The sequence below is a fragment of the Argopecten irradians genome, chromosome 3 (assembly GCF_041381155.1).
Source record: "Argopecten irradians isolate NY chromosome 3, Ai_NY, whole genome shotgun sequence".
Lineage (NCBI taxonomy): Eukaryota > Metazoa > Mollusca > Bivalvia > Pectinida > Pectinidae > Argopecten > Argopecten irradians.
Genome location: NC_091136.1, coordinates 46,772,889 through 46,795,997, shown reverse-complemented (window position 1 = coordinate 46,795,997; position 23,109 = coordinate 46,772,889). Strand labels below are relative to the sequence as shown.

Here is a 23,109-nt window from a genome sequence, read left to right as displayed (position 1 = left end):
ATTTGATATCATAATGTTTGACTGTCGATGACTAACCCCAGACGACTCAAATACCCTGTATTCCTCAAACTATTAACTGGGTCTGATGCAGTTTGAATAAAGATCTTGCTATATACTAACACATAATTGACGGAGTAATGAAAAATTGGACTAAATATTGCAAGACTTTCTGTGCTTTCTATTTAAGCATTGAGAGGCCATCATAATGATATAATGATTGTAATTTATCTAAGTTTAACAATGAGGTAATATTAATCAAAAACATGAGTTTTATTTGGAATTACATTACCATGTAAAGATATTATCCATTCATTAATTAACATTACCAAGTGGTATGTTGTAGGAATATTACAGAGTTACCTCCCTTGGTGGTAGGTATCCATTGTGACGTCATTATATTTTGTGAACAAAACTTGTGGTTTTTTCTCTGAAAAGTATGATGTTATGCTTGCAAACACCTGATGTCATAATCAATACCTACTTCTGCAAGGACAGATAACTCTGTAATATGCAAAACAGACTAGACTTACTGGTCTGGCTTATCCAGAGGTACATCTGGGTGTTTTTCTACATGCTTTTTCAGTTTCTTTATCTCATCTGGTTCCCCTCTCTACAAAATAACAATACCTTGTGTAACATAGAATAATCTGTAAATAAGAATTTATACAAAGTCATTGTTGGACTTAAATTTTCATAGTTCTTCGTTTGAAAGTTTAAATATTCTTAGTTTTATAGCACCCACAAAAGGTTTTATCAAACGTGCATTTTATGTTATACATGGTATAGGTATATTCTACTTAATTAAGTTAAGATCTATTTAAAGATGCTCACCGCTGACAGATCATAAACAATACCCACCAATGTAATAATAATTGGTGTTTAATCATGTTTGTATATGTCTAACTAACAAAAACAAGAGGCCCAGAGGGCCTGTATCGCTCACCTGGTTTGTAATGCCAAGTAATGTTCTGAATACAAGTTCATTGTTTCTTTTCTGAAGGAATTTTAATATTAACCTCTAAATCCCCTATTGGGCCCCACCCCTCCTGCCCCCAGGGGGTCAGAGCCAAAATTTATACAAGTTCTGTTCCCCATCCCCCAAGGATGTTTATGGCCAAATTTGGTCACAATCCAAGCAAAACTCTAAGACAAGTAGCGATTTATAGGATTTACCTCTATTTCCCCTATTGGGCCCCACCCGTTCTGCCCCCTGGGGGTCAGAGCCAAAATTTATACAAGTTCTGTTCCCCTTCCCCCAAGGATATTTGTAGCCAAATTTGGTTACAATTCATGTGGAACTCTATGACTAGTAGCAATTTAAAGGGTTTACCTCTATTTCCCCTATTGGGCCCCGCCCCTCCTGCCCCTGGGGGGTCAGAGCCAAAATTCATACAAGTTCTGTTCCCCTTCCCCAAAGGATGTTTGTGGCCAAATTTGGTTACATTCCATTCAGAACTCTATGACTAGTAGCAATTTAAAGGATTTACCTCTATTTCCCCTATTGGGCCCCGCCCCTCCTGCCCCTGGGGGACCAGAGCCAAAATTTATACAATTTCTGTTCTCCTTCCCCCAAGTGGCCAAATTTGGTTACATTCCATTCAGAACTCTATGACTAGTAGCGATTTAAAGGATTTACAGTGGAACCTCCTGAAACCGATCATGGTCGGTGCATATAATTTCGGCCAATTTAGAGAGGGTTCGGTTTGGAGAAGTGAACCGAATACCGATCATCACGATCCGATGTAATCGATCGGAAGTCGTTTTTTTACATTAGTGCACCGCATGTATGCCTAGTGTTCGTTAAAACCGACCGATATTGATTGTTAATGTGAATGTTATCACAAAAGAGAGAATCATACGTTTAAAAGAAAATGGATTACAGCAAACTTGACTTTGTTACCGCTTATAAACGTAGTTTAGTTAGTTAGTTGCGTGAATGTTCTTTGGGATGTTCTCGTCTGCAACCTGCATACGACCGATCGCTTCCGGTTACGTCAAGAATCAAATTACACGATGATCAGTCGGTGCCGATCATTATATGACATAGTCATTTTCAAAACAATACATGGCTTCGGCTTCTTCATACAGATAATTAACGTTATCCGACAACTACATATGTAAATAAAAAAAAACGTGTAATTTGAATACGAAACTTTCTCTTCATTACTAGCTCTGTTTGTTTTCCTACAGTAAACAAACCGCGTGCACATGGTAGACCTTCGTTAGATATCTAAACAATAGGCATGATTAAATAGTTACACCACCATCTCGGGTATAATTACTGTGTACCTATAGCCTTCCCATCGGTATACATGCCCAAGGACATGGCATGCAACAACTATGGTACAGCCATGTGTGTATTTCACTGTCGGTTGATCAGACCTCAATGCAATCTATCGGTGTCGCTCAGGTAAGGCCGGTTTTCAGAAGTGTATTTTAGTTACATTTGACTATTCCGATCTCAAAATCGGTCCGGTATTCGGAATTGGGAGGGATCGGTTTTGGGAAGTTTTATATACTATTAATAAAGAGGAATTCATTCCGTACATGACATCCATGTTCGGTTTCTAGAGGTGATCGGTTTTGAGAAGGTTCGGTTTTGGGAGGTTCCACTGGTATCTCTATTTCCCTTATTGGGCCCCACCCGTTCTGCCCCTGGGGGGCCAGAGCCAAAATTTATACCAGTTCTGTTCCCCTTCCCCCAAGGATGTTTGTGGCCAAATTTGGTTACATTCCATGCAGAACTCTATGACTAGTAGCGATTTAAAGGATTTACTTCTATTTCCCTTATTGGGCCCCGCCCCTCCTGCCCCCAAGGTGTCAGAGCCAAAATTTATACAAGTTCTATTCCCCCTCCCCCAAGGATGTTTGTGGCCAAATTTGGTTACAAACCATGCAGAACTCTAGGACAAGTGGCGATTTATAGGATTTACCTCTATTTCCTCTATTGGGCCCTGCCCCTCCTGCCTCCGGGGGGGTCAGAGCCAAAATTTATACAAGTTCTGTTCCCTCTCCCCCAAGGATGCTTGTGGCAAAATTTGGTTACAATCCATGCAGAACTCTATGACTAGTAGCGATTTAAAGGAAATGTTGACGGACAGACGGACGGACGACGGACGACGGACGACGGACGACGCGCCATGACATAAGCTCACCGGCCCTTCGGGCCAGGTGAGCTAAAAATACATATGAAATAATTTATTTTGCTTTTGATGCATGCACATTCAGTAAGGGCATAGTGCCATTGAATTTTTTCTGGACGCAATTAATTATTTTCAATTTCTTCATTTGAAAGAAGTTTTTGATAGAGAAAAAATACCATTTGTCAGCGATGGAGCATCTTTAAGACTTTAAAAGCAGAAAAATGAGGAAGTACTTACACTATCATATATTGCCCTGAGTTTCTCTGCATTGACCACTGAGGTATCAAATGTTAAAATAGCTGGAAAAAAAGCCCCAAAATATTTATTTTACAACTAAGTATAAATGCAATAACAATTTTTTCCTGTAACTAAAATAAATCAATGGTCTTAGACATAACTGTATCTGGGTAAAGGTTACCATTGAAATGAATAAAAAAAAATATTGATATGTAATTATCTAAATTAAAATAAAGATTACACAAAAACAATAAACAGTGGTCATCAATGACCTAGATACCTTGTTCTATTTCTGTCATCTCCATCCTTAGACTGGACAGTAGAATACCAACCACCTGTGCACGCTTAGGCTCAATCACCTTGGCTGCCTGTACAACAGAAACAACACATGGTTTGGTTTGAATGGTTAAACATCTTGTTACTAAAAAACAGTAACAGCCACAGTGATTTATGGACGTTCCAGATTTAGGAGTACCCCGAGAAAAACCACTGTGTCAATGTCATATTTAGTACTCATTCTATGTATATTTAATATTAATTTACTTGCTTGTGTATTGTTTTGCAGAAATAAGAATTTGACCGGTGACTGGTATTTATTTTTACCTGTTGTTGAAGTGATTTGTGATGATGAAGATTTGACCGGTGTTTATATTTACCTGTTGTTGTAGTGATTTGCAATGATGAAGATTTGACTGGGTACCCGTGTTTATATTTACCTGTTGTTGAAGTATTTGCGACGATGAAGATTTGACCGGTGACTGGTGTTTATATTTACCTGTTGTTGTCGTGATTTGCGACAATGAAAATTTGACTGGGGACCGGTGTTTATATTTACCTGTTGTTGAAGTGATTTGCCACGATGAAAATTTGACCGGTGATTGGCATTTATATTTACATGATGTTGTAGTAATTTGTGACAATGAAGATTTGACCGGTGACCGGTGTTTGTATATACCGGACGTTGTAGTGATTTTTGACGATGAAGATTTGACCGGTGTTTATATTTACCTGTTGTTGTAGTGATTTGTGATGATGAAGATTTGACCGGTAACCGGTGATTATATTTACCTGTTGTTGGAGTGATTTTCGACGATGAAGATTTGACCGATGACCTGTGTTTAGCTGCTGTTTTGAGAAGAGAGTGTCCACCTCAGTAAAATCTACTCCACAGGCTTCCTGTAGCTCCTCCCATACCAAACGTGCATTGGCTAGACTGCAACAACACAAACACACTGTCAAACTATATGGCTATTGCATCAATATTTTTATAACATTTTAGACATTTTATAAGTAACTTTATTCTCTTTCATGTTACATCATTGTCCACATTGAACCACTGATGATCTCCTTCCTTAGCTATAAGTAAACAGTTTTACTTATGATCGAATAAAGATGACATTAAAGATAAGAAAAGGTCACATTCTTGGCAATGATTGCAAGCATCTAATATTAATGACCTCATTGTACAATGGCACTCATGTAGGATACTCTCTCTATATAACATCTCCTATTTCATGTACAGGAAAATTAAATCTTCATTTCTAAAAGAAGATAAAACACTCATGCAGTACCTTAAGAATGTTTAAAATGTTTTATGAATTTATTTCAAATATTTACATAATATATTACAATTGAATTGTATTTTTTCATCTCTGTGAATTCACAGTTCAACTATTTCCAGGAGTTATCCCCCATGCCTGCCTGAAATCTTTGAACATTGTGTCATCTTACGCAGAATGTCTAATCGTCAAACTTACTCTTTGTTCTTTGAATGCTTTATATCATGCAACTGTATTCTCTGCCAGAACAATGGTTTCATGGGGGACTTGGGGTTGATGGGGGATTTGGACGGCCCTGTAAAACAAAATTAATGTATACTTCTTTTTGTCACTCATCAAACATATCAAACATTTTCATGCAAACAAACATTGAAATTCCAATTATGTAAATCAAATAACGTCTTCATGGTTTAAAGAAGCATGCAAAATATATATAGTGATATGTAAACAGCCATGAACTACAATAATAGTATGCTGGTTTCATAGAAATGTGTAATACATGTACTTACTTCTACCAGAAGGAAGTCCCAGCATGCCTGGAGCAGGAGGGGGTGGGGGAGGTGGGGGTCCACCCATAAAGGGAGGAGGTGGTGGGGGAGGAGGGGGTGCAGGAGGGTCTGGTCGGAGCTCTGGGGGCACGACCGGCGTGCCCATTGTGTCTCCATTTTCGCGGAGTATGTTGATAGGATATTTGCCTGTGACACATTCAGGTGTAACAGCAGGTGTATGATATTCAGAATTAGATGGAGTAGATTGTGGTGTGGCGGTGATAGCAATGATTCTCGACCCATCAGGTCCGTTTATATGTCCATTAACTAGATCCTTCCCAGCAGCCTCTGCTTCTGCTAAAGCTTCCTGTGTGTATTCCTCAATGCCTGCCAGAGCTTTGTACTTGTCCACTTCTCTCTGAAGATTTGCGATGCGTTCTGCATATTCCTTGACACTTTTTTCATGCTCCTCACGGAATTTGTCTAGTACCAACTGATGTTCGTCCTATAAATAAGGGCAGATAACTGTTACATTACCTGGTTATTATCAATCAAGGGGAGATAACTATAATATCATTTAGTTACTATACTAGCTATCAGCAATGGTTATATTTTGTCAAAATGCTACAAAAACAGTTCCCAGGTATATCCTAGAGGTATTTATTGATATAGAAGAGGAATTCTCTGTCTCAGTTCCACCTAATTTCTATAACAATGGAAATTCCTTTTGTTGCAGAACATGGTCTTTATTGTTTATAAGATCATATGGATTTGGTTTTAGTTCATCATGTATATAAAATTCCAGTAATACCATTAACAAAGGCAATATGTATAGATAGCAAATGTACATTATTTCATACTGTCAGCAGGATAAAAAATTATTGATGAGATACCTTGAGTTTTTTCACATCCTCTTGATATTCATGTCGCAATGTAACCATAGCCGCCTGGTGATCTGTAAATCAAAGTTAAATGTATGTCACATTACTAAGAGGAGACACAAGCATCACAATCATACTGTGAATATTGTCACAGGCTCTGACCATACTGCGATATGCTACTACAATGTACATCTTTTTAAATGTCAACGCATAAAGCATCAGATAGATATGTTACCATTGTACAACCGATAGGAATACTTTAAATAAATTCAAAGGTCAAAATTTAAAGTAGTCTTTTTCAGATATCATTTTCATAGTTATTGTAATGGAATCTGTACTGATATTAAAATTTTTCTGTGCACGCACATAAGTTTTTTGATGATCATAGAATGACAACACTCAAAAGTTCTCCTTCAACAGGATCATGTTGTGAAACATGGAAAACAAATGGAAAAATTCAGGTTCACTGAATATCTTATTTAAGTAAAGGTAACTTTAAAACTAAGTTAATCCCAGAACAAAATAGCACAAACCCTAGTATATATTTTAAGTGTTTATATACATGGATCATAACATATAAAAATAGTCATTTTAGAAATAAGTATGTAAAAGTTGAAATTGAAAAAATAAATTGATTAGATTTGTACACTGGGGAATAAAACACTTGATCCTAAATGTGCCGTAGAGGTTTTATGTGTAAAATAACTACTTATATGTTATTTAATAATTCCAACACTATGTAAAATTACACATGGAATTGATGGATCTAGTCAATGGACATGATAAACATTTTGGTATTTAGTGCATACATCCACTTTCATATTCTTATAAACAGTCTATGGTTTTGTTCTAAACTTTTAGATATATAAGGCAAAACTAAAATGCATTAATTATAGTGATGAACCTGGAATAATCGAAACTCACAGCAGATATATATATGCCAATACTTATGCTTGTGTTAGATCATTATCAAGATATACAGAACAAATAACTCACGATTCAAATTGTATGGTAATATTGACGGTAATACAAACGACAGTCACCTCCAAAACCATACAGCTTAGTTAGAAACTTATTTCACTTATATGAATGACACAACTAAAATATATAGCTTTATATCTTTAACTTTCATAAATAGCCAAAGAACATTCAAATTATAAAATTATCCCCAGTACATGGAAGAGATACTGGTATATGTGCCTTTAGGCTTTGGACAAAATAATTTTGCAGAGAACAAGGGGACCTAACTCTGTATAGTAGATACCCTCCTAAGAGAACAAGGGGACCTAACTCTGTATAGTAGATACCCTTCTAAGAGAACAAGGGGGACCTAACTCTGTATAGTAGATACCCTCCTAAGAGAACAAGGGGACCTAACTGGACCTAACTCTGTATAGTAGATACCCTTCTAAGAGAACAAGGGGGACCTAACTCTGTATAGTAGATACCCTCCTAAGAAGTGTACTTCTCACATCTAAATCCTTTGTTAAAGTAAAAAATATATATTTTCAAATTGTCAGATTGACTGATCAAACCCACCAGATACAACTTAGACATGTTTGTAAGCTGTAAGGTGACCCATTGGAAGATTGGCTATAATCAAATATAGTCCTATACTAATGGAGGCTAGCTAAGGATGGGGGGAGTTACAACTAAATGATGTACATGCTAAAACATTACTATGCATGATGACTGTATATAAATATATATATGTCCTTATGTTGGTATTGGTTACATGCAAAAGTAAGTATAAGCAAATTTATGACAAAGCAAATATTGAGCTATTTCAAAACCTAGTTAAGGTCAAGGTTACAATGGCTGATGGCAATTATACTGTACACACACTATTATAACACTTACGCATGTGAATTTTATGTTTGCGATGCAATTGTGCTGAAAAAGTATCAAACATTCAATAGCTGTGTGATAGCAGGTAATTTCAAACATTTTCTTTCTTTTTTCCATCGAAAAGATTTAAATTTATTCTGATCAAAAATCTGAAAACCAATGAGCCAGACGTATTTAAAATGATCAGAAACTATATGTGAACATGAAAGATTTTGGTACAACAGGACTATGTTAATGGTGTTTTATGCACCATTGACTGAATGATTCATCTTGAATGACGAGGTTACGACCTTCAGAACTTGTCATTACAATCGACTAAATGGTGGAGGTAGATCCATTACATAGGAATGTATATTGGTGTGGGGGAGTGGGTGAGGTCCTATTAATACCCCGGACATACTACATGCTAAAACTCTCAAGCATGACCGACATCTCTGTCCTGGGTATGACCCAGCAAAGGTCATAGATTAGTTAATAACAAATATGTAGTAGGGAAGTCGATACATTCTCTATACATCCTGAGGATGTACTATTTTACACTACTATTGAATAGGAAGATATTTATCTATTTGAAATAAGAATTTTCCCCACACTCATTTTTCTTTGTCAAGGAGTTCCATTGTTCGTTACAGATAGCGATAATGTAAAATGTTTGGGATTTTATCCCAGCAGATTTTATTTGTAAATCCCAAATTCAGAGCTTATCCTCTATACTGCAAAACAAAGATTTTTTTCTTTTGCAGACTCTTTTTTTCTTTTATAATATAGAGTAGCCACACAAGTTTGCTATGTTCCCTCAAAATGAGAAAATTGAGTACCGTATTAACAAATTAGAAAATTACCAATTACCCTTGGGTAGGTATAAAGTATACATGATCAACTCATTATACATATACTTATTTTTTTGTAAATTAAATTTTCACAGTCACATCAATGACTGTAAAATCCTGAAAACATCTACAGTATGTGAAAATTATCGGCTAAACATATAGTACCTATTCATTTTAACTTTCTTGCTTCACGACATAGCACTGTATCCAAGATTATATTCATTGCCAAAGCAAATAACTTCATCAAAATTTCATATTTCAGAAATAGAGACAATCATACCAAAATTGGCTTTTTACAACACACTCACATTTTGGAACCATAATGATATCCTGTACATCTGTACAGAATCACTTAATAGCTTAATCTTTTTCACACTAAATATTCTGATACACATTATACTACATAATAAGTTATCTTTGATACATGCTTTTTGTATGCAAATTGATGTCTTGCATTGAAAACATTTTTTCCCTCAAAATATGAGGATTTGACATTTAGATGACTGCATGAAGTACATAATTACAGTGTTGCAACCTATAAATTGACATCACCACAGCTATAGTTACCTGGAGGAGAGGGATACCATTACCTATAAATTGACATCACCACAGCTATAGTTACCTGGAGGAGAGGGATACCATTACCTATAAATTGACATCACCACAGCTATAGTTACCTGGAGGAGAGGGATACTATTACTTATAAATTGACATCACCACAGCTATAGTTACCTGGAGGAGAGGGATATTATTACCTATAAATTGACATCACCACAGCTATAGTTACCTGGAGGAGAGGGATACCATTACCTATAAATTGACATCACCACAGCTATAGTTACCTGGAGGAGAGGGATACCATTACCTATAAATTGACATCACCACAGCTATAGTTACCTGGAGGAGAGGGATACCATTACCTATAAATTGACATCACCACAGCTATAGTTACCTGGAGGAGAGGGATACCATAACCTATATATTGACATCACCACAGCTATAGTTACCTGGAGGAGAGGGATACCATTACCTATAAATTGACATCACCACAGCTATAGTTACATATAAATTGACATCACCACAGCTATAGTTACCTGGAGGAGAGGGATATTATTACCTATAAATTGACATCACCACAGCTATAGTTACCTGGAGGAGAGGGATACTATTACCTATAAATTGACATCACCACAGCTATAGTTACATATAAATTGACATCACCACAGCTATAGTTACCTGGAGGAGAGGGATATTATAACCTATAAATTGACATCACCACAGCTATAGTTACCTGGAGGAGAGGGATACTATTACCTATAAATTGACATCACCACAGCTATAGTTACATATAAATTGACATCACCACAGCTATAGTTACCTGGAGGAGAGGGATACTATTACCTATAAATTGACATCACCACAGCTATAGTTACCTGGAGGAGAGGGATATTATTACCTATAAATTGACATCACCACAGCTATAGTTACCTGGAGGAGACGGATACTATTACCTATAAATTGACATCACCACAGCTATAGTTACCTGGAGGAGAGGGATACTATTACCTATAAATTGACATCACCACAGCTATAGTTACCTGGGGGAGACGAATACTATTACCTATAAATTGACATCACCACAGCTATAGTTACCTGTAGGAGAGGGTTACTATTACCTATAAATTGACATCACCACAGCTATAGTTACCTGGAGGAGAGGGATACTATTACCTATAAATTGACATCACCACAGCTATAGTTACCTGGAGGAGAGGGTTACTATTACCTATAAATTGACATCACCACAGCTATAGTTACCTGGAGGAGAGGGATACTATTACCTATAAATTGACATCACCACAGCTATAGTTACCTGGAGGAGAGGGATACTATTACCTATAAATTGACATCACCACAGCTATAGTTACCTGGAGGAGAGGGATATTATTACCTATAAATTGACATCACCACAGCTATAGTTACCTGGAGGAGAGGGATACTATTACCTATAAATTGACATCACCACAGCTATAGTTACATATAAATTGACATCACCACAGCTATAGTTACCTGGAGGAGAGGGATATTATAACCTATAAATTGACATCACCACAGCTATAGTTACCTGGAGGAGAGGGATACTATTACCTATAAATTGACATCACCACAGCTATAGTTACATATAAATTGACATCACCACAGCTATAGTTACCTGGAGGAGAGGGATACTATTACCTATAAATTGACATCACCACAGCTATAGTTACCTGGAGGAGAGGGATATTATTACCTATAAATTGACATCACCACAGCTATAGTTACCTGGAGGAGACGGATACTTATTACCTATAAATTGACATCACCACAGCTATAGTTACCTGGAGGAGAGGGATACTATTACCTATAAATTGACATCACCACAGCTATAGTTACCTGGGGGAGACGAATACTATTACCTATAAATTGACATCACCACAGCTATAGTTACCTGTAGGAGAGGGTTACTATTACCTATAAATTGACATCACCACAGCTATAGTTACCTGGAGGAGAGGGATACTATTACCTATAAATTGACATCACCACAGCTATAGTTACCTGGAGGAGAGGGTTACTATTACCTATAAATTGACATCACCACAGCTATAGTTACCTGGAGGAGAGGGATACTATTACCTATAAATTGACATCACCACAGCTATAGTTACCTGGAGGAGAGGGATACTATTACCTATAAATTGACATCACCACAGCTATAGTTACCTGGAGGAGAGGGATACTATTACCTATAAATTGACATCACCACAGCTATAGTTACCTGGAGGAGAGGGTTACTATTACCTATAAATTGACATCACCACAGCTATAGTTACCTGGAGGAGAGGGATACTATTACCTATAAATTGACATCACCACAGCTATAGTTACCTGGAGGAGACGGATACTATTACCTATAAATTGACATCACCACAGCTATAGTTACCTGGAGGAGAGGGTTACTATTACCTATAAATTGACATCACCACAGCTATAGTTACCTGGAGGAGAGGGATACTATTACCTATAAATTGACATCACCACAGCTATAGTTACCTGGAGGAGAGGGTTACTATTACCTATAAATTGACATCACCACAGCTATAGTTACCTGGAGGAGAGGGATACTATTACAGTGGAACTTCCCAAAACCGAACCTTCTCAAAACCGATCACCTCTAGAAACCGAACATGGATGTCATGTACGGAATGAATTCCTCTTTATTAATAGTATATAAAACTTCCCAAAACTGATCCCTCCCAATTCCGAATACTGGACCGATTTTGAGATCGGAATAGTCAAATGTAACTAAAATACACTTCTGAAAACCGGCCTTACCTGAGCGACACCGATAGATTGCATTGAGGTCTGATCAACCGACCGTGAAATACACACGTACCTGTACCATAGTTGTCGCATGCCATGTCCTGAGGCATGTATACAGATGTGAAGGCTATAGGTACACGGTAATTATACCCGAGATGGTGGTGTAATTATTTAATCATGTCTATTGTTTAGATATTTAACGAAGGTCTACCACGTGCACGCGGTTTGTTTACTGTAGGAAAACAAGCAGAGCTAGTAATAAAGTGAAAGTTTCGTATTCAAATCACACGGATTTTTTATTTACATATGTAGTTGTCGGATAACGTAAATTATCTGTATGAAGAAGCCGAAGCCATGTATAGTTTTAGAAAATGACTATGTCATATAATGACCGGCATCGACTGATCATCGTGTAATTAGACCATATAATTTGATTATTGACGTAACCGGAAGCGATCGTAGTGCAGGTTAGTGCAGACGAGAACATCCCCCAAGAACATTCACGCAACTAACTAACTAAACTACGTTTATAAGCGGTAACAAAGTCAAGTTTGCTGTAATCCATTCCTTTTAAACGTATGATTCTCTCTTTTGTGATAACATTCACATTAACAATCAATATCGATCGGTTTTAACGAACACTACGCCATTACATGCGGTACACTAGTGTAAAAACCGACTTCCGATCGATTAAATCCGGATCGTAATGATCGGTATTCGGTTCACTTCTCCAAACCGAACCCTCTCTAAACCAGCCGAAATTATGTGCACCGACCATGATCAGTTTCGGGAGGTTCCACTGTACCTATAAATTGACATCACCACAGCTATAGTTACCTGGAGGAGAGGGTTACTATTACCTATAAATTGACATCACCACAGCTATAGTTACCTGGAGGAGAGGGATACTATTACCTATAAATTGACATCACCACAGCTATAGTTACCTGGAGGAGAGGGATACTATTACCTATAAATTGACATCACCACAGCTATAGTTACCTGGAGGAGAGGGATACCATTACCTATAAATTGACATCACCACAGCTATAGTTACCTGGAGGAGAGGGTTACTACTACCTATAAATTGACATCACCACAGCTATAGTTACCTGGAGGAGAGGGTTACTACTACCTATAAATTGACATCACCACAGCTATAGTTACCTGGAGGAGAGGGATACTATTACCTATAAATTGACATCACCACAGCTATAGTTACTTAGAGGAGAGGGTTACTATTACCTATAAATTGACATCACCACAGCTATAGTTACCTGGAGGAGAGGGATACTATTACCTATAAATTGACATCACCACAGCTATAGTTACCTGGAGGAGAGGGTTACTATTACCTATAAATTGACATCACCACAGCTATAGTTACCTGGAGGAGAGGGATACTATTACCTATAAATTGACATCACCACAGCTATAGTTACCTGGAGGAGACGGATACTATTACCTATAAATTGACATCACCACAGCTATAGTTACCTGGAGGAGACGGATACTATTACCTATAAATTGACATCACCACAGCTATAGTTACCTGGAGGAGAGGGTTACTATTACCTATAAATTGACATCACCACAGCTATAGTTACCTGGAGGAGAGGGATACTATTACCTATAAATTGACATCACCACAGCTATAGTTACCTGGAGGAGACGGATACTATTACCTATAAATTGACATCACCACAGCTGTAGTTACCTGGAGGAGAGGGTTACTATTACCTATAAATTGACATCACCACAGCTATAGTTACCTGGAGGAGAGGGTTACTATTACCTATAAATTGACATCACCACAGCTATAGTTACCTGGAGGAGAGGGATACTATTACCTATAAATTGACATCACCACAGCTATAGTTACCTGGAGGAGAGGGATACTATTACCTATAAATTGACATCACCACAGCTATAGTTACCTGGAGGAGAGGGTTACTATTACCTATAAATTGACATCACCACAGCTATAGTTACCTGGAGGAGAGGGTTACTATTACCTATACAGACACCACTATGTGTAGTTGATAGAAAGTTCAATATTTTCATAAGTGGCATTAGCTATTAATTAGATGTCATTGATTTTCGAATCATATTATTTAATCTAATTCCATGCCATACCACAATCTTAAGATATCTTGATTAGTATACAAACTTTTCATACAATCTGGTATTTATATAATATACCATATATCTCTCTAACTTTGACACTACTTGAATTGTAACAAAAGCTCTGGTATTTATAGATATCAGCGTTTGACACCATTTGAATTGTTACAAAAGCAGCAATCAGCAGCTGTAATCTGAAGTCTCTGATTCTAATAATACACCCATTATACAAGTGCTAGTCTGTCGCAGGACGTCGGGGTACGTACCTGCTTCAGTGTATTTAAGTCCATGGTTATTGTCCTGGTCAGGCAGGTTGGGTGGCCACATGGGCGTCAACTTGCCAATGTCAGCATTCTGTTTGGTGACAGGGTTCTCTGTGTGGGTCCAGTAATACATGCAGTCCGTCTGAAATATACAAACTTAACAATAAAGTCAAAACAATCATGCTTAAGTTGTAAATGACATTAAAACAAAACCTAGCTTTTATGATATTTTTCTGATCATATTCATTTCCATAATTTGATTAGATACATACATTAATATTGCTTCAAGATAGGCTTAAAAAAAAAACTTACTCTTGATAAATGAAATTTTATTTTACTTTGAAACAGGAACAAGTAGTGTTTATGTATACTGACTAAAATCATGTTTTCTTCAGGTAATCATACATACAGTAGTCTTGTCCAAGTAAAAACAATATGTTTTTATCATTAAAACAAAGTGAATTTCTTTTTTGTTAAAGTTCCCGAAAATTGGTTGAAATCTAATGTAAGTCCAATTGTGTTATATTTAAAGTCAGACCTTGGTTAATGGGCCTGTCACCATTGGTGTAAGACCGGAACTTTACCCATATAGGGTCGTGTCCGACTCAAATTTTAGGCAATGACTTGTCTGGAGAGAAAGTTAGGGTAGATCCCTTATAGTCCAGTATCCCTGCGAATACAACTAGATGATGTTGCTGAGACTATTCAACAGGAATTTTTCCTGGTAATTTCCCTTCTTGTGCTGTAACTCGTTCAATGAGTAGAAAGGTTTCTGATGTTGCAGTAGTTGAGGATTCATTAATAGTCCAAGGGTTAGGTGACACTTTCTTGGCACCATGATATAGAGGATGTCGGGAGCAAAGTGTGAATCTATTGAGCAATTTCCTGTAGACCTTTGATAGTTGATAGAGTTGTTCGCTACAGGGTACTTCATTCTATGTCTGACATGATGAGCAATTCATCCTTTGTCTAAGAGGAGCTTATAGTTAGTGAAACAGGAGAAAGATATGAAATCTTCCTTATTGTGTAATCGGGCTTTGCGAGAGGAAGAGGCTGAGAAAGACCCGGTTTGTTACTACTCGCGTCAGACCAGGTGTGTTGAATGCGCAAGTGAGCGCCCCCCTGATGATGTCTCCCAGGAAGACTGGAAGGTGGTCCAATCAAAAAGTAGTTCGCCACCGATGGTAATAGGTCAAGATATTCTTGAGTTTGTCTCATGATGTAACTATGGCAAGCATCCAGGTGTGACCAAGACTTATAAACATGGATCTTAGATCACAATCTTTTGGCCCAAGTTAGAAACGTAATGGGGCTGATTTTTGTAGGTCTTGTCATAACTTTTTCAGGTTTGTAGGGGAACCTAATCATGATAAAAACCATGTTGCCACCTTTGCACCCCATTCCAGCAATTGGAGCAACCATGTTAGTAGAGTCCATTATAGACTGTGTAGGTCCTCCCCCAAAACTAATTCTGGGAAATGAGTATCCTTTTAATCTATTATGTGTGCTTCCACAACGCTTTCCTGAAGCCATTCCACACAGAAATATTAAGGCCCCTAACATAGTCAAGGCTTTGGTTAAATTCCATTACATTGGATGTGTCTTCCAAAAGCTGTCCAAGATCGTTCGAAATTCATGTTCTTGTAATTTTTCAACAAGTCAGGTACCTAGCTCCAGATCAAGCAGTATAAGTCTAGTGCTTATCATCCAGAGTTCTCAGGTTGCGTTAGAACGTTTTCATCAGACATTGAAGAATATGATGATCTTATTGTTTTAGAAAATCAAAAGAGATTGGGAACGAAGGCATACACATGTTGTTTGTTTGGCGTTACGAGGAATCTGTACAAGAATCTCTTGGTTTCAGTCCCTTTGAACTTGTGTTTGGACATACTGTACGTGGTCCTTTGAAAATTTTTAAAGACATGACCTAGAAAAAGATGTGTTTGCATGGTTATAAATATTTTAGCAGTAATTATAAGGTGACAATCAATAGTCAATCTACATGATTTTACCTGTGGTATGGAAGAACCATGATTTACAGGAGAAAAATTCTCACTAAAATTTTCAGTAAAATCCAACATCACGTATTATTTTACAGATTTGACAACAAATGTTACAACATCATATCCAGTAAGTAAATCCAGGACATATCTATCTATACATCTGTGTGGGGCCAGCCTCGATACAGATAGCCACAAGTTCCTCGTCATATAAACAATAAATGTCACACTCCATAATATTGTCATACAAATCTGGGCAAGTCTCCAACTCTCAAATATTTCCACTTTTATGAATGAAATTTAAATACTTTGACACAAGACGTAAATATGAACGGAATTCCATTTTAAATACCAATGCTAGCTAGTCTCAACACAAAATGACTACACAGGTTTGACAATAATTACTACGATTATATCTCCTAAGATGGCCTAAAGCCGTCACTCTTTCTTTGTGACTTTTTCTATATATATTTCATGCTTGGCCGATAAGAAAATGATTGATTTAATCAACACCGGTAATGTCTACACACAGGGAGGTGTATTAGACTCTCGTCCCGTATCATTACAGTGATATATCAACCTGCTTATCCTATATAGGACACCACTTCATTAGGACACCATTCACAAGTTGTCTGATTTCTTAGTATTACATACATACCACGCAATATCAAATTTTAATGGGAAAAATATCATATGATGAAATAGAAGTGTACCCTGGAATTTTTTATTTGGCAAGACACCAGCAAATTTCATGTGAAAGTTTGATTGCAGATTCAAATAATTATATAAGCTTTGATTTACAGACAAAGAAAACGATGTTATTGTATCAACGTATTAGGAATAATGAAGTGTATATAAAATAATAACTATAAATTACACCACAAGTCATAAAAGTTAATTAATAATTTTATGATAAAACTTCCCCTAGATTCCAATAAAGGGATGTTTGAAAGGTGATGACATACAGCCAGGGTGTTTTATTGTAGTGGTGTGGTAATTGATGAGCCAGCTCATTGTCTACTGAGGGAGTAGGTATAATTAACTAGGATACACCTGTTATCCATCTTCATATCCAGTCAACCGAAATCTCAGCTATTTAATTCACCAAGTCTTAAGTTTGTATATACATGTATTTACCAAGTTCTACAAGTAAATCTCAAGCTTGTGTTTAATTAACCAGGAGTTAGATGTAATATACTAACACTGAGGATGCTGGCCATTACATACCTTTATATATGAGGAACAAAGCAGCTTGATGTAATCCGTAATAATCTCGCCCTTCATTACACATATTCAATGCCCTCTTAGTGTTTAAAGTGAACAGATTGTCACCCCTCCATGGACACCCAAGTCATGATAGACGTTAATCTAACATGGCCTGTTAGATAACTACCTGACCGACAATCTAAACGTGGTCAATTAATTTTCAGTTTCTACCTGTAAGTATCAGGAGATCAAACGGTCGCTGGGCCGTGTGTTTATACATATTAGTGTTAGGGTATGTATCTATACCAGCATGTAAGATGGGGGCCAGCGATCCAATACACACATATATCAGGCCTATATCAAACTGTATAGAAATTAGAAATACAAATCTTATCTGTAAATGTCTAACTAATCAAACAAAGTCAGTAGCACTTTGATGAGTTAATGTTTTACAGTACATACATGTAGTTTATGATGGTAAGATAGTTCTTATGTATTTAATTAGAAATCATTGATGATGTATCAAATGGTATAATCCAGAGGTCACCCTCAAATATTCACATTTTCACTGCAGTTCTACTATGTAACCTTACAAAGCGCAGTTGGCAGTCATATAGACTATGAACTTCAATCGCTTATTATGATGTCATTAGCATTGTGACATCACAATTGTTGTGCCAGTGTCACCAAAAAACACTGTTCAAATGGCTGTTCCATCCTTGACAATAACGAATGATTAATTCATTATAAATGCAAAATCCCTTGGCATGTCAACATAAAAATGTAACCAAATTTAAATATAAGCATTGAAATGTCTTTCAGTTGGCATTCATAGCCAATATGAATGGCAAATGGACAGAGGCAAATACAACATGAAGCGCTAGCACGCTTCATGGAATTTGCCTCTGTCCAGTTGGCATTCATATTGACTATGAATGTCAACTGAAAGACGTTCAATGCTTATATGTACACATTTGTTGCTAATTAACTAAATTTCAATGCTAAGTAAGCTATTACTTTAAAATCTACGCTTATAGAAAAGTATAAACATATTTATATTTACATTGACTGCAAATAAAGTCATAAAATTACATAAATCACTTCTGACGACTGACAGCCAAGGGTTCTCTACATGATCAGGCTGGTGATCCCGGACCTTTTTATAAACGTACTAGGAACCAAATCTTACATACTGGCTAAGAGAAAGACAAATGCCTATAAACTGTACCAGTACACCATCAGGTCAATGGGGACTAGATATTTGATAATCTCCCTCTCCCTCGACACTAAGTAATCCAAAAATTGATTATCTCTCTTTAGTTTGGAAGCTGAATAAGGTTATCTTCTCTAGTCTAAAATTTAAAACATCATTAATCTATCAAAGGTACTTGATTATCTCCATATGGTTTGATAGTCAGGACATAATACTTGATTATCACCCATACTAGTATTTGAAACAAATGTTTTACATACTTGATAATTTGTCTTTATTTTAGGAGTTTGGACTAATACTCCTGGTTTGAAACACAGGACTAATAGGTTAGCAGTTTGGTTTCAATACTTGATTATCTCCCCTATATGGTTGGAAACTCAGGACTCCCAATGCTTATTCTACTATAGATTATCTCCCCTATTTTGAAACCAATAACTCCTATACTTATAATCATATATATATACCTCCCCCTAGTTTGAACCTTAGAACTCTAATACTTACAATAACCTCCCCTAATTTGAGCCTTAGGACTCCAATACTTATACTTATCTCCACTAGTTTGACCCTTAGGACGCCAATACATGCACTTAATGACCCCCCCCCCCCCCCCCCCCCGTCTTAAAGTTGTTTTTGTCTCCCTTTTCAAAAATTAACAAGGAAAAAATCGAATGAAAGGTAGAACCTATGTAGTTAATGGGGCTGAATTTTAATTTTATTGAACTTTTGAGACAATGGGTGAAGTGTACATTCTGATCCACCTACGTATATACACTGAGTACATTCTGATCTACCTACACTGAGTACATTCTGATCCACCTACACTGAGTACATTCTGATCCACATACACTGAGTACATTCTGATCCACCTACACTGAGTACATTCTGATCCACCTACAATGAGTACATTCTGGTCTTCCTACACTGAGTACATTCTGATCCACCTACACTGAGTACATTCTGATCCACCTACACTGAGTACATTCTGATCCACCTACACTGAGTACATTCTGATCCACCTACACTGAGTACATTCTGATCCACCTACACTGAGTACATTCTGATCTTCCTACACTGAGTACATTCTGATCTACCTACACTGAGTACATTCTGATCCACCTACACTGAGTACATTCTGATCCACCTACACTGAGTACATTCTGATCCACCTACAATGAGTACATTCTGATCTTCCTACACTGAGTACATTCTGATCCACCTACACTGAGTACATTCTGATCCACCTACACTGAGTACATTCTGATCCACCTACACTGAGTACATTCTGATCTTCCTACACTGAGTACATTCTGATCCACCTACACTGAGTACATTCTGATCCACCTACACTGAGTACATTCTGATCCACCTACACTGAGGGTAGAGAGCCATTTCTCTTCCAATGATGAAAGGAGAACACACTTATGATACTGTATTCGGTGTTCAATAATTAATACATATATAGAGATACTAATACCAGAGAAGTACTTAATTAAATTCCTACGGTGGATAGTGGTTGTCTGTGTAGTTACTTATCAATATAATCTTACTTCAGCTGAATCAAGCCCCCAAAGTCAACTAAAACCCTGGCGTCTAGGACTGCATCTTAGTATGTAAAATCAGAATAAGAATTTTATAATGGCTGAAGGCCCCATAATGAAGATTAATTCTGAATATACACATGTCCAATTCATAGAATATAAGAGCTAATTCTAATCCCTGTGTTGTACGTAGTGATCAGATATTCCTCACGTAATCAGTATTGTTACCGGAGTAAAGTGTGTGTTAGTGGAGATTATCATTATACACTGTACTGATCATGATATGACGTAAATAAGTTAGGACATAGCCTGGTGTCCTAGGTACCAAGGGAGTGGCCTCTATTGGTTTCCTCATCGACATCCATCACCTGTGTATACCATATACCTGGTGACAGAGGCAGGCAACCCATCACCTGTGTACACCCCATACCTGGTGACAGAGGCAGGCAACCCATCACCTGTGTACACCCCATACCTGGTGACAGAGGCAGGCAACCCATCACCTGTGTACACCCCATACCTGGTGACAGAGGCAGGCAACCCATCACCTGTGTACACCCCATACCTGGTGACAGAGGTAGGCAACCCATCACCTGTGTACACCCCATACCTGGTGACAGAGGCAGGCAACCCATCACCTGTGTACACCCCATACCTGGTGACAGAGGCAGGCAACCCATCACCTGTGTACACCCCATACCTGGTGACAGAGGCAGGCAACCCATCACCTGTGTACACCCCATACCTGGTGACAGAGGTTGGCAACCCATCACCTGTGTAGACCCCATACCTGGTGACAGAGGTAGGCAACCCATCACCTGTGTACACCCCATACCTGGTGACAGAGGTTGGCAACCCATCACCTGTGTACACCCCATACCTGGTGACAGAGGTAGGCAACCCATCACCTGTGTACACCCCATACCTGGTGACAGAGGCAGGCAGTAGTTACTTGTATGTATATGTAGCTTGCATGTTATATCTGTTTTGATGATAACAAAAAAGAAAGTGTTTTTTTTTTGCTTCAAGTCCTGCCAAGGTCATTTAAAGGATATGTACCAGGTTTTGTAGGCTGAAAAGCCATTGACGTATATTTATCGTCTTCCTTGCAACTCCCCTGAGTGGATTTTCACCTTGCGATCCAGAGGTACAAGACGTGATAAATGATGAGATACCCTAACTATTGACCACCACAGTCCCCCTTCATATAAAGGCAGCTGATTACAAGAGATATACTAAATATTGTGATAATTTAGAGCAAGAGGAAGAAAACCTGATAATGAATGCTAGGTATAGCTGTTTATATATAAATTTTTAGTACCAATAGCTAAATGCTTTCTAAACTAAAGAATGTATACAAAATTAATTTAACAAAGTCATATATAGATGCTAATTCAAACCATGGAACTCCAGCCTACTGCATTCAGTACTATTAAATATATTCTATACTGATAACCATACTGTCATGGCAGCAGTAACTATAAATAGAATACAATAGTTCACACACCAAGGTACTAAACCTCTTACAAACTCAGACTGAAATGGATTCATCAGTGTGAAATACATGCTTGATGTCTTTAGACTTTATCATGAACCTAGTTAGGTATCCACTGTACATCAATTACATACATAAAGCCTAGGGTTTAAAAGTGATTCAAGTATTGCAGTAAAGATTTCCACCTAATGATGATAATGTACAGGTGAAATAGTTCTGTGGCTCTGAAATATAAACGTAATTGGTGTGAACTAGTAGATAAATGATGTCTGGTATATAATCTGATTAATGTGAAATAAATCTAGAAATGTTACTGATATTCATAAGAAGATTTACAATCCATATTTGGTTTAGTTTAATCTATCTTGTTTAACATTCTATTACTAATAACCAGAGTCATTTTATTATAAGGATGTGTCAGTTTGAAGTGGTGCAGATAAGTTGGAGTATCTGGAGAAAGACCATCAACCTACAGTTCAACCAATTAGAATTACATCTGGTAAAAAGTATGTAAATGTTAGCTGAACCTACCTCTCCTGGAGACTGATCTTCCATACATACAATCGAAAGAGCCAAAGACGAATTCGACTTTATCACCTCGTACGGCATTTGGAAGGATGACACACCCTACCAACAGTTGTACTGCTTTATCTATAGCTACCAAACTTCTATACTATAGAATCGTGACAGATGAAACCTCCACACACTCCCAGGCATTGAGTCAGCACAGTAAAACACTATTGTGATCTATATGTAATATATGGAATGACACTCTGGCGACATTTACTTCATAATTAACTCTATCCACAGCTGTAGTGATGCATTTTAACTCAATTATACATCAAATTACCACAAATGCAGACCATCAATTTACAGCGTCTGGTGACAAATCTGTGGTCCTGAGGCAGAACTGTAGTCAGA

At 37.4% G+C, this 23,109-nt stretch overlaps 1 pseudogene; it reads right to left on the bottom strand.

Moving 5' to 3' along the window:
- The window catches only part of LOC138319708 (protein cappuccino-like), an 85,763-nt pseudogene that overhangs the window by 45,416 nt on the left and 17,238 nt on the right, over positions 1 to 23,109 (bottom strand).